This window comes from Artemia sp. Qi Xiang Cuo, chromosome 6 (genome assembly GCF_049724085.1).
Source record: "Artemia sp. Qi Xiang Cuo chromosome 6, ASM4972408v1, whole genome shotgun sequence".
In the NCBI taxonomy this organism is placed as follows: Eukaryota; Metazoa; Arthropoda; class Branchiopoda; order Anostraca; family Artemiidae; genus Artemia; species Artemia sp. Qi Xiang Cuo.
The window spans coordinates 43699077-43712804 of record NC_142799.1 but is presented as its reverse complement, the minus strand read 5'-3'; the positions used below and the strand labels follow the sequence as shown (position 1 = coordinate 43712804).

General features: G+C 37.3%; 1 protein-coding gene across 1 annotated transcript in view; it reads right to left on the bottom strand.

Annotated features, from left to right (window-relative positions):
• LOC148951259 (5-hydroxytryptamine receptor 2A-like) overlaps window positions 1-13728 on the bottom strand; it is a 208534-nt gene that overhangs the window by 44694 nt on the left and 150112 nt on the right. The window lies entirely within an intron of this gene.

Below are 13728 nucleotides of genomic sequence, written 5' to 3'. Positions count from 1 at the left end.
TGGAGAGTTAATTTTGTATTGAGTTTTTCCATTCAATCCATATATCTTCGTTTTTTTTTCTTTGGTTTTTCCATTCAATCCCCTGAACTTGATATCTCAGTCTTTTGATATCTTCAGTTGAACTGCAATTCACACATAATTGCACCGTTATTTTATTGGCTGAAATTATGTTTTATGTTCTTTCAAATATCATTGAACTGGAAATACTTTCTTGAATTGAAGAAATAAGTCTTCTTTTTCTTCTTATTCGGATTATTATGAAGATGCTTCCGCATAATCTCATCGCCGAAATGACATACCGGGCCGCGAAGCTGGTTTTCACAACGGAGGTCGAAATCTGGGTCCCGTGTCAGAGGCAACGCTACAGCATTGCCTATAGTAAAGGCCATACGGCTTCAATGTTTTACTATTTATTATTATTATTTATTTATTTTTTCCTAGAGGCACTTCGTATGGAAGGGGTCGTCGCATAAACTTTGGAGGGGACTTATTCGATTGGAAATCGAGAATTCTAGTGTCTTATTTTAGAGTCAAAATTGATTGGAAGGCAACTAACACCACTTCCATGCCCACCATTTCCCCAAACACATTCAATCAAAATTTTGAGATAGCCATTTTGTTCTACGCAGTTGATTTCTAGATAGAAATTATGTTTTTGAGGATGACACGCCCCCCAGAGCCCTCAGGGCCCGGGTTGTAAGTTATGCCCTGGGGGCATATAAGATTTTTATAGAAAGCTTTGTCGTAGAAACTTCGTTAAGTGCTCATTCGATTGGAAATTCAAAGGGCTAGTGCCCTTTTTAATAGTCAAAAGTTATTAGAGGGCAGCTAACCTGCCTCTCACGCTCACCTGTTCCCCAAACACATTCAATCAAAATTTTGAGACAGCCATTTTGTTCAAGGTAGTTGAAAGTTCTGGAAATTAGGTATTTGAGAATGACAACCCCCCACAGCACCTCAGGGCAAGGCTTGTCAGTTATGCCCTGGGGGCATATAAGGTTTTTATAGAAAGCCTTGTCGTAGAAAATTCAAAAAGAGCTCATTCGATTGGAAATTTAAAGGGCTAGTGCCCTTTTTAATAGTCGAAAGTGATTGGAAGGCAACTAACACCACTTCCACGCCCAACATTTCCCCAAACACATCCAATCAAAATTTTTAGATAGCTATTTTGTTCAACGTAGTTGAAACTTCTTGAAATTATACCAAACTTAATCTTTGAGCAGGACACTACCCCCATAGTTTTCAAGGCACGGGTTATTAGAAATACAATGGGGGCTTGAATGGTTCTTATGGAACTTGGAAGGAATGCTCGTATAAACTTTAGAGAGGGCTTATTTGATTGGAAAAAGGTTCTAGTTCACTTTTTAAGCGTCAGAAGATATCGGAGGGAAACCAGCCCCACGCTTTTTTTCCCAAATGCATCCGATAGAAAATTTGAGAATGCTTTTTTGTTAAAAATTATTCAAAGATCATATAACAAAAACGCCGGTGTTGATACTATTTCCCAGGGCCCAGGGCCAGGCGTCGTAAGTTATGCCCTGGGTTCATATATGGTTCTTATGGAAGGGATGCTCGTATAAACTTCAAAGAGGGCTCATTTGATAGGAAACTGAAAGTTGTAGTTCAATTTTTAAGAGTCAAAAGGGATTGGAGGGCACGTAGCCCCCCCCCCCCTTTCACGCCCTTTTTCCTCAAACCCATATGGATAAGAACTATGAGATAACCATTTTTTTAAAAATAGTCCAAAGACCATATATCGAAAACTCCGGGGTCAACACAGCCCCCCCCCCCCAGGGCCCGAAGGCAGGTGGCGTAAATTGTGCCCTGGGGGAATATATGGTTCTTATGGAAAGGATGCTCGTAAATACTTCAGAGAGGGCTCATTTGATTGAATATTGAAAGTTCTAGTTCAGTTTTTGAGAGTAAAAAGAGATTGGAGGGAAATTAGCCCGCTCCTCCCCCCACGCCCCTAATTTTCCAAAATGTATCCGAAATTTTTTTTGAGATAACCATTAAGTTAAAAATTGTTCAAAAGTCAAATAACAAAATCTCAGGTGTCGACAAAACCCCCCGGGCCCGGGGGCAGGCGTTGAAAGTTAGGCCCTGGGGCAAAGGTCGGATAAGAAAAACTTCTGTGTCAATACAACCCCCTCCCCAGGGCCCGCGGGAAGGTGTTCTAAGTTGTTCCTTAAAGGCATGTATGGTTCTTATGAAAGGGATGCTCGTATAAACTTCATAAAGGGCTAATTTGATTTGAAATTGAGAGTTCTAGTTCACTTTTTAAGCGTCAAAAGATATCGGAGGGTAACCAGCCCCCACGCCCTTTTCCCCAACTTCATCCGATAAAAATTTTGAGATAGCTATTTTGTAGAAAATAGTTCAAAGATCATATAACAAAAACTCCGGTGTCGACACAACCCCCCCCTCGGGTCCATGAGCAGGCCTTGTAAGTTATGTCCTGGGGGCATATATGGTTCTTATGAAAAGGAATGTTCGTATAAACTTCAGAGAGGTCTCATTTGATTGTAAATTGAAAGTTCTAGTTCACTTTTTAAGAGTGAAAAGGGAATGGAGGCCACATAGCCCCCCCCCCCGTCACGCCCTGTTTTTCTCAAACCCATCCAATGGGAACTTTGAGATAGCCATTTTTTAAAATAGTTCAAAGACCATATAACGAAAACTCCGGGGTCAACACAGCCCCCCAGGGCCCGAGGGCAGACGTTGTAAGTTATGCCCTGGGGGATACATGGTTCTGATGGAAGGGATGCTTCAGAGACGGCTCATTTGATTGGAATTTGAAAGTTCTAGGTCAGTTTTTGACAGTCAAAAGAGATTGGTGGGCAGCTAGCACCATCCCCCCACGTCCCTTTTTCCCCAAATGTATCCGATACAAATTTTGAGATAGCCATTAAGTTAAAAATTGTTCAAAAGTCAGATAACAAAGTCTCAGGTGTCGATACAACCCCACAGGACCCGGAGGCAGGCATTGTAAGTTATGCTCTGGGGTATATCTGGTTCTTATGAAAGGGATGCTCGTATAAACTTCAGAGAGGGCTCATTTGATTGGAAATTGAAAGTTCGAACTCATTTTTGAATAGTTAAAAGAGATCCAAGGGCAACTAGCCAACCCCCACGCCTTCTTTTTCCAAACCCATCTGATGAAAATTTTTAGATAGATATTTTGTTAAAAATAGTTCAAAGGTCAGATAATAAAAAACTGCAGTGTCAATATAACCCCCCAGGGCCCGGGGAATGTGTTCTAAGTTATGCCCTTAAGGCATGTATTGTTCTTATGAAAGGGATGCTCATATAAACTTCATAGAGGGCTCATTTGATTGGAAATTGAAAGTTCTAGTTCACTTTTTAAGATTCAAGAGATTTAAGGGCAACTAAGCCCCCCCCCACGCCCTATTTTCCCAATCCATCCGCTACCATCCGCTGTTTTTTGAAAACTGTTCAAGAATTAGATAACAAAAACTCCGGTGTCAACACAGCCCCCAGCACCCGAGGGATAGGCGTTGTAAGCGTTGTCCTGGGGGCGTATATGGTTCTTATGAAAGGGATGTTCGTATAAAATTCAGAGAGGGCTCATTTGATTGGAAACTAAAAGCTCTAGTTCACTTTTTATGAGTCAAAAGATATTCGAGGGCATCTAGACCCCCCCCCCCCTCCCAAAAAAAAAATAAAATCTTTTTTCCCAAAACTCATCCGATAAAATTTTTAAAATAGCCATTTCATTAAAAATAGTTCAAAGGTCAGATAAGAAGCAATCCCCCGGGGCCCGGAGGCAAGCGGTGTAAGTAATGCTTTGGGGTATATATAGTTCTTATGGAAGGGATGCTCTTATAAATTTCGGAGAAGGCTCATTTGATTGGAAATTGAAAGTTATTGTTCACTTTTTAAGAGTCAAAAGAGATCAGAGGGCAACTAGCCCCCCCCCCCTCCACGCTCTAAATGCATCAGATAAAAATCTTGAGACAAACATTTTGTTGAAAATAGTTCAAATTTCAGATAACAAAACCAGGGCCCGGGGGTAGGTGTTGTAAGTTATGCCCTGGGGGTATTTATGGTTGTTATTGAAGGGAGTGATCAGAGGGCAGCTAGCCTCCCCCGCACTCCATTTTTTCCCATAGGCACTTCAAATAGGAGGCGTAGTATAAAATTTAAAAGGGGCTTATTCGAATGGAAATTGAGTGTTCTAGTTCCCTTTTAAGATTCAAAGGTTATCAGAGGTCAACTAGCCCCCCCCCACTCAAGCCCTTATTTCCCCAAAAACATCTGATAAAAATTTTGAGGTAGTCATTTTGTTAAAAATAGTTCAAAGATCATATAACAAAAATTCCTTTACGTATGGCCATTAAATAAAAATAATTCAAAGGTCAGATAAGACAAACTCCTGTGTCGACTCATCCCCCCAGGGCCCGGAGAAGGCGTTGTAAGTATTGCTCTGGGGTTATATATCATTCTTATGGAAGGTGTTCTCGTATAAACTTCGGAGAGGGTTCATTTGATTGGAAATTGAAAGTTCTAGTTCACTTTTCAAGAGTCAAAAGATATCGGAGGGCAACTAGCCCTCTCCCTCCATGCCCCTTTTTCATCAAACCCATCCGATAAGAACTTTGAGATAGCAATTTTTTTTAAAAATAGTTCAAAGATCATATAATGAAAACTCCGGAGTCGATACAGCCCCCAAGGGCGTGGAGACAGGCGTTGTAAGTAATGCTCCGCGGACATATATAGCTCTTATGGAAGGGATGCTGGTATAAACTTTGGAGAGGGCTCATATGATTGAAAGTTGAAATTTATCATTCACTTTTTAAGATTCAATAGAGGTCGGAGGGCAACTAGCCCCCCCCCCCTCTCCACGCCCTATTTTCCTCAAACCCATTCGATAAGAATTTTGACACGGCCATTTTATTCAAAATGATTCAAAGATCATACAACGAAAACTCAGGGGTCGACGCAATCCTTCAGGGCCCGGGGTAGGCATTCTAAGTTCTGTCTGGGGGAGGGGGGGCATATACAGCTCTTGTGGAAACGATGCTCGTCTAAATTTTAGAGAGGGCTCATTTGATTGGAAATTAAAAGTTCTAGCTCGGTTTTTAAGAGTCAAAAGAGATCAGAGGACAATTATCCCCCCACACCCCATTTCTCCTAAATGCATCCGATAAAAATTTTGAGATAGCTATTGTGTCAAAAATAGTTCAAAGGTCTGATAAAAAAAAATCCGGTGTCGACACAACCACAGAGAGCAGGCGTAAGTTATGCCCTGGGGGCAAATATGGTTCTTATGGAAGGGATGCTCGTGTAAACTTCAGAGAGGGCTGATTTAAAATGAAATTGAAAGTTCTAGTTCAATTCTTAATAGTCAAAAGATATCGGAGGGCCCCTAGCCCCCCTCCCCCAAGCCCTTTTCCTCCCAAACACATTCGATACAAATTTTGAGATAGCCATTTCAATAGTTGAGATAGCCATTTTCAATAGCCATTTAAATAGTTCAAATGTCAGATAACAAAAACTCCGGTGTCGATACAATCCTCCTGGGCCCGGGGGGCAGGCATTTTAAGCTATGGCCTGGGGCCATATATGGTGCTTATCAAAGGGATACTCGTATAAACTGCAGAGAGGGCTCATTTGATTGAAAATGGAAAGTTCTAGCTCGGTTTTTAAGAGTCAAAAGAGATTAGAGGACAATTATCCCCCCACGCCCCATTTCTCCCAAATGCATCCGATAAAAATTTTGAGATAGCTATTTTGTTAAAAATAGTTCCAAGGTCTGATAAAAAAAATCAGGTGTCGACACAACCACAGAGGGCAGGCGTAAGTTATGCCCTGGGGGAATATATGGCTCTTTTGGAAGGGATGCTCGTGTAAACTTCAGAGAGGGCTGATTTAAAATGAAAATGAAAGTTCTAGTTCAATTTTTAATAGTCAGAAGAGATCGGAGGGCCCCTAGCCCCCCCCCCGCCCTTTTCCTCCCAAACCTGTTCGATACAAATTTTGAGATAGCTATTTCAATAGTTGAGATAGCTATTTTCAATAGCCATTTAAAATAGTTCAAATGTCAGATAAGGCCCAGGGACAGGCATTTTAAGCTATGCCCTGGGGCCGTATAAGGTGCTTATTAAAGGGGTACTCGTCTAAACTGCAGAGAGGGCTCATTTGATGGAAAATGGAAAGTTCTAGCTCACTTTTAAAGAGTCAAAAGAGACCGAAGAGCGATTAGCCCTCTCCTCACGCCCTTTTTTCCATAGATTGATGTAGCATACGATCAACTTTCAACAATTTTGTACTAATTTTCTCCTTATTATCTCTTCTTCGAAAATTTGTTTTCTTTTTATAAAACGCTTCAGCCTTTTTGAGGGGCTTGGAGGAAGGAGGCCACGCCACGTTTTTGTGTTAATATCTCTTCGTTTGATGTTTGACTTTACCTTTCATTAAATAAAAAAAACAATTCTTATCAAATGAAAGTAAGGAGCAACATTAAAACTTTAAACGAACAGAAATTATTGCGTATATCGAGGGGGAGGAGGTCACTACCTCCTCAAAACTTCGCTCTTAACGCCAAACCTTTTTAGTGCTTTTAAAAAAGCTTCTTATTGTTCTCATTAAACGACCCTTGTGTTTCAGGAGTCGTTTTGTCAGAATTCGGACAAAATTCCAAGTTTAGCGTAAAGATCAAGGTCTTGAGGAGGGGGCAACCCCCCTCATATTCGTCATAATTTCTGTCTGTTTTAGGTTTTAATGTTGCTCCTTACTTTTAGCCGAAAAAACTTTAGTTTTTGATTGTTTTTTAAATAATGCCAGGAAATCTGGCTCCATCTCAACGGAAAAATCCCTCTTCACGGAAATATCCTTTTGAAAATTCAATCCTGGTGACAGTTTCCCCCGGACAGTTACCCTTAACATTTCCACGCGTGAAATTGAGTTGGCAAACAGAAAGCAAGACATATGAAAAGAATTTTGTATACGAATTCTAGTAAAATTGTCCCAGTCTAAAAATTTCCCCTGAAAAGTTCACCCCCTTGAAACTTTCCTCCCCATGGAAAATCTCCCCGTGGGAAATCCCCCCATTATAAAATTCGTCCCCCCACTCGAAAAATGTTTGCATACTTCCCAATAACAAATAATATACGTAAACATTGGGCAAATTTTATAACTTAAAGACTCCAGGGGCTGTGGGGGTCATGTTATCTCCAAAGCCACAGTTATTGGGTCTTGCTATTATGTTTAACAAAATGGTTATCTCATAATTTGATCGGATATTTTGGGGTAAAGAGTTTGGGAGGGGGCCTAGTTGCTCACCAATCTATTTGTTAACTTAAAAACGGCACAAGAACTTTCAATTTCCATTTTAATGGGCCCTTTCTCAATATTCAAGGACCACTGGGTCGATACAATTACCCCTGAGAAAACAAAAACAAAAAACGAACAAACAAAATAACCACGCGTCCGTGATCTTTCTTCTGGCAAAAATACAAAATTCCACATTTTTGTAAATAGGAGCTTGAAATCTTCACAGTATGGTCCTCTGATATGCTTAATCTGATATTGTGATTTTCCTTAAAATTCCTTGAATTTTTGAGAGTGTTTCCCCCCTTTTTCAAAAATTTTCTCTAGCTCATACCCTTCGACGGGTAAAACTAAACTTATTGAAACTTATATATTTGGGATCACCATAATACAGCAATTCTTTTGATGTGTCTATTGATATCGAGATTCCGTTGTTTTAGAGTTTCGATTACTATTCAGCCGTGTCGCTCCTTACTTATGCTTTGTTACCACGATTTGTTTGATTCTAATTCTTGTACGTTGTAAGTCTTATTTCTTCATTCATAGAAATTCTTGTTCTTTCTAAGTTTAAAATAAGGGAAGTCCTATACATTTTTAAAACATTGAATTCATTCGTCACTTTTTGCGGAGAAATTTAAAATTTTAATTTAATTGCTCTTCAAAGTCATTGAGGTACCGGCAAAAAGAAGAAAAATCCAAGAGATAATATATAAACGTAAAATATAGCAAAAATTGAAGAAAAAACTGTACTGGTTTGGCGAAGCACAGAGGAAATCTTAACTTCTTCTTTTTTACGGAGGGGGGGGGGACTTTTTTCATAACCTTTAAAAGAATGTATTGACAAACCTGAAAAGAGAGATAGTGGCAGTGGCTCTGGTTCATAAGCTCTCTCTGGTGGAGGTGCACTTAAGTAGAGCATTTGTCACAGCCCATACATGGTTTATTGACCTGAAGGCTTCGATCTAAAGCTTCGACCACCGACGCTTTTAAGGCCTCGACCAGAAGCCTAAAAAGCGAACTGACAAAATTGCCTTCTCTTATTATATTGCCAATTCACCCATTAATTTCCAGAGCCGAAAAATAAAATCAAACAATTCGTGGTAACGAACTGTAAGTAAGGAGCGACCCGGCTCTATAGTAACTGAAACTCTAAAAACCGGAATTTTGACACCTATAGATACATCAATAGAATCACATTTTTATGCTGATTTCAAATATATAAGGTTCATTAAATTTATTGATACCAGTCAAAAGTTATGCGCCTGAGAACCTTAGACTTATTTTCGAAAAAGGGGGAAACACCCTCTAAAAGTCATAGAATTTTAATGAAAATCACACCGTCGGATTCAGCGTATCAGAGAACTCACTGCAGAAGTTTTAAGCTCCTATCTGCAAAAATGTGGAATTTTGTATTTTTTGTCAGAAGAAAGATCACGGATGCGTTTTTATTTGTTTTTTTTTTTTTTTTTTTTTTTACAGGGGTGATCGTATCGATCCAGTAGTCCAACAATAACGTAAGATGGCTCATTTGAAAGGAAAATAAAAGTTCTATTTCCCTTTTTGAGTGAACAAAAAAATTGGAGGGCAACTTGGCCCCCTCCCACGCTCATTTTTTTCCCGAAGTCACCCAATTAAAATTTTTAGATAGCCATTTTGTTCAGCATAGTCAAAAATTTAATAAATATTTCTTTTAGGATGACTTAATTCACCACAGTTCCAAGGGGAAGGGCTGCGAGTTATGAACTTTGCCCATTGTTTACATATAGTATTGGTTATTGGGAAGTATACAGACATTTTCAGAAAGGATTTTTTCTGGTGGGGGGGAGGCTGAAGGAGGGGGTTATTCGGGAGAATCTTTCTGTGGAGGATGTTTCCTTGGGGTCAGGGACATTTGTATAAAGGGGGCGCAGGATTTCCCAGCATTATTTAAAAAACGATCAAAAATTAAATAAAAAAAACACGTTTTTTTTAACTGAAAATAAGGAGCAACATTAAAAAACGAACAGATATTATTACGTATATGAGAGGGTTTGCCCCCTAGTGAATACCTCGGTCTTTACGCTAAAGTTTTTTAGTACTTTCAAAAGAGCTATCTATTCTAATTAACCTGCCTTTGTGATTCAGGGGTTTGTGATTCGAACAAGATTCGAACTTTAACGTAAAGTGCGAGGTATTGACTAAGGAGTGAACTCCCTAATATACGTAATAAAAACATACGAATATAGAAATTCGTTACATAAGTTAATTCATAAGTTACGTCTGAACAAAATTTCGAGAAAGCCAATTAGCCAAAAAAAGGGAAGATTAATATGCGAATTTTGTTTTAATTATTCATGTACGGTGAGCCAAAATCAAAGCTGCATTAATTCAAAACGTTCAGAAATAAACTAGAAACAACAAGTTTTTTAACTGAAAGTAAGGAGCGATATTAAAACGTAAAACGAACAGAAATTATTTCGTATATGAAAGGGGCTGTGCCCTCCTCAACGCCTCGCTCTTTACGCTAAAGTTTTTATTGTTTAAAAAAAAGAGTTGTGAGAAAGTCAAACTTTAGCGTAAAGAGCGAGGCGTTGAGGAGGGGACAGCCCCTTTCATATACGGAACTATTTCTGTTCGTTTTATGTTTTAATGTCGCTCCTTACTTTCACTTTAAAAAAAACTTGTTTTTTTTTATTTAATATGTAACAAGAGACATTTGATTTCATATGTAACAAGAGACATATGTAATATGTTAATATGTTAATATGTTACATATGTAATATGTAACAAGAGACATTATGACAAACATAATGCATCATTGAACAAGTTTATTCCTTCTAAAAAGGGAGTTTGTCCCTCATTTGAGTTTTTATTTGAAATCAAGGGAAAATTACTCTCATTAAAAGCAATTTAACTCGGATTATGATATGAATAACAATGACAAATAAGCAAGCTATCGACTATTAAAGCTCTGTTTTCAAAATTCTTTTGCACTGTCTTACCCAGAAGAAAAATTTGATGGGATCGAAATTTTTTGCAAATAGACTACCAAGAGGGTTCTAAATTCAACATATTTAAAATCTGTCGTTATTTTTAAACATTCATCTATTTTCAGGATAATTTTAGATACCATTGAGGTGTCAAAAGAAATTAAACTCCAGATTGAATTTGCCCAAAGCGTAAAAATACTAATTATAAACATCCTTGCAGGCTACATATAAAATCATCAATAGAAATATTGTTTATTTTCTTACTTTGCTCTTTCTTTACTTAATTTTTGATCACTTTAGATCACTTTAGATCACTTAATTTTCGACGTGATACCTTAAATTAGGTTTTTTTTTCCAAGACCATAATTCCTTTCATAGACGAATAAATAAACGTTCAATTGGGGGTAAGTCCATTTATTAGACAGTAAAAAATAGATACAAAAATATGGATATTTCGATCACATAAACAGGGATCGTCATCAGCAGATATACTAAAGCATTAAAATTAAAACAAACATATGTATTCAGAACAAAACAATAATTCCGGTTCATTCACTTTGTCTGAGATAGGTCAATAACCGGGTTCATCCAAAGTCTTAAGTTATAAATTTTCTTCGTTAATAAAGTCCTCTTTAATATTGCCTAAATGTAAGTTGAATTTTTAATGAAGGTGACAAAACCTTCTTCGTCTTCTAATTGCAAAAGAAATTTTGTTGAGTTTATAGTTGATTGGTTTATACTTGATTGGTCAAGATTTTCAGATATAATAAATAAACTGACTCACTTTATTTCCAAAGGCAAATTTTATCTAAGTTGGGATAAAATTCATTTAAACACTTTTGAAATCATTCGCACTCTGCAACCTACTTCAAATGCGACTTACTGCGACCTTTTCAAATACTAGAAACATTATTTATTACTTCCTAGTGTTTGAAGCTTTACAGGTTTTTCTTTAGGAGGAAAACCCTGAGAGGTTGAACTTCTTCGGAGAAACTTTAATTAACAAGATGAAAAGTTCCCAAACTAGAAAAGGCAAGTTAGTTAAATATGGCCTGTTTCTTATGAGTTTTATCTCTAAAATTCCTTAGTCAATTAAATATTATTTCCATGAAATGAATATTCATTTAAACTTCTCTTCGTTTCGGGTTTCATTTATTCATCGATAGTAATATATTTTCGTTTTAAGTTTGAATTAGTGTATGTCTAAATTTCTGCTCGTCTTATGTTTTAATATGGCCCTTTAAATTTCTTTGATAAATTTCTGCATTGGATTTTTTTTTTAATTTATTGTTTAAAAAACAGCTTGAAAGGCACATTTATATGGGCAGAACCTACAAAGATTATTACAAATGATGCCGATAAGCTTTTGGCGGGACAAACAACATTTTTAGAGAAGATATTGAGGTTGAACTTAGAAAATGAGTATTTTTGGGCCAAAACTTCCCAATGTTCTACAGATATCTCTCAGTGAAACCCTTCCCTTCATCTGAAATAATTTATTTAAAATAGGTATTAAAAATGGTGAGGATACAACCCTCATACCACAGATACATTTGTAGCATAAAATGAAAATTGTGCTCAGTCTACAAATCCGCAGTTTCAATCTGCTAACTAGGAGGCGGATTAAGGGTAACCCTGCATGATCAAGAATTGTCCTGCTTCCAACCTCTGTAGCCAAAGATATCTATCCTCAATAAACTGCCATTTTGTCCCACATTGTTGTCCCAAACACGCCCGAAACACCATTAGACCAGAACTTTTAGATAGCTATTTGGTTTAAGGCACCGAAATGGGCTTTAAGAATCTTCAGTGTCAGGAGCACACTCACACGTGGTAAGACATTTCCTCATAAAGCTTATTTTCATACTATCTTTGTTATAATGAATATTAGTAATGAAACAATGCATAAAGAGCCTTCATATGTCAACTATGGTTCTTTTTTCCCCCTTTTCTTATCGTTTTGTAGGATAATATAAAAATGAAAGTGCTTCCATTTGAATTAGATAAGTTTATAGTCCCTTCCAAACTATGCAAAAAAAAATCAGAGAATAAATCAAGCATCGCTGCTTGGTTAGCACAAACAGTCAATAGTTCTAAGCATAAAAACAGAACCGTCTAGGCATCCATACTTTAGAAATCAATATTTTAGTGTCACGAAAAGAAAAGATAAAGTTCTTCAAGCTCGGAGTGCATCTCGAAATATCTCACTTTAGTCCATTACCTATTTGTCTTTAGAAATAAATTATTAAGGTGTTTTCCTTGTATATATATTAGTCGCGTACGAAGACTGTTCAGGTGGAAACTTTGCTATGGAATCAGGTAAATTCAAGGTATGAAAACATTGGTGCTGTAGGGAGTTAAATGTAATGGTATTCTAGTTCAATCCAATACTATCCGCCTTCTACCTGAAGGCCCTGTACCACAATGTTACACCCGCACACTGAAGAAATACCTACATAATATATTGTGTCTCTATTTTGTCCATTGAAACCACCGTAATGGATATTGTTCCTCCACACGCACTTCGCGTAAACATAAGAAACATAAATTGATGGGAATTTGCATAAGTACAAAAAAATTTTGATCAAAGAAAAGAGTGAAAATTGCGGTTTCAAACGAGCAATCATTTTCGCTTCTTAGCCTGTGCCATTTATATAATAAAATTAGTGCTAATTATATGGCTGCAGATATTACTTTATATTTATGGGGTTATAATCGACAAGGGTTTAACTGAGAAAGCACACAAATCAACGCAAATAAAAATAAAGAAAATAACAAAACGTTGTTTAAGAAGTATAAAAGTCATTGAGTAAACTGTAGAAAATAACACATTAAGTTATAAGGCCCCCAATGGCCTTTCACCACCCTTGGTTTTTATAGCTTTTAATATATACTACTTTAAATTCACTTCAAAACTCATCAAACAGTTCGTGGTAACGAACTGTAAGTAAGGAGCGACCAGGCCCAATGGTAACCGAAACTCTAGAAAACGGGATTTTGATACCAATAGATACATCAAAAGAATCAAATTTTAATGGTGATTTCAAATATACAAGTTTTATCAAGTTTAGTCTTACCCATCAAAAGTTACGCACCTGAGAAAATTTGGCTTATTTTCGAAAAAGGAGGAAAGACCCCCTAAAGTTATAAGACCTTAATGAAAATAACACCATCATATTCAGCGTATAAGACAACCCTACTGTAGAGGTTTCAAGCTCCTTCAGCATCTACAAAAATGTGGAATTTTGCATTTTTTGCCACAAGAAAGATCACGGAAGCGTGTTTATTTTTTTATTTATTTTTTTTCCCAGGAGTGATCGTATCTATCCATTAGTCCTAGAATATCGTGAGAGGGCTCATTGGAACGAAAATTAAAATTTATAGTGCCTTTTTAAGTGAACAAAAAATGGGAGGCAACTAGGCCCCCTCCCACGCTCATTTTTTCCCAAAGTCACCCGATCAAAAT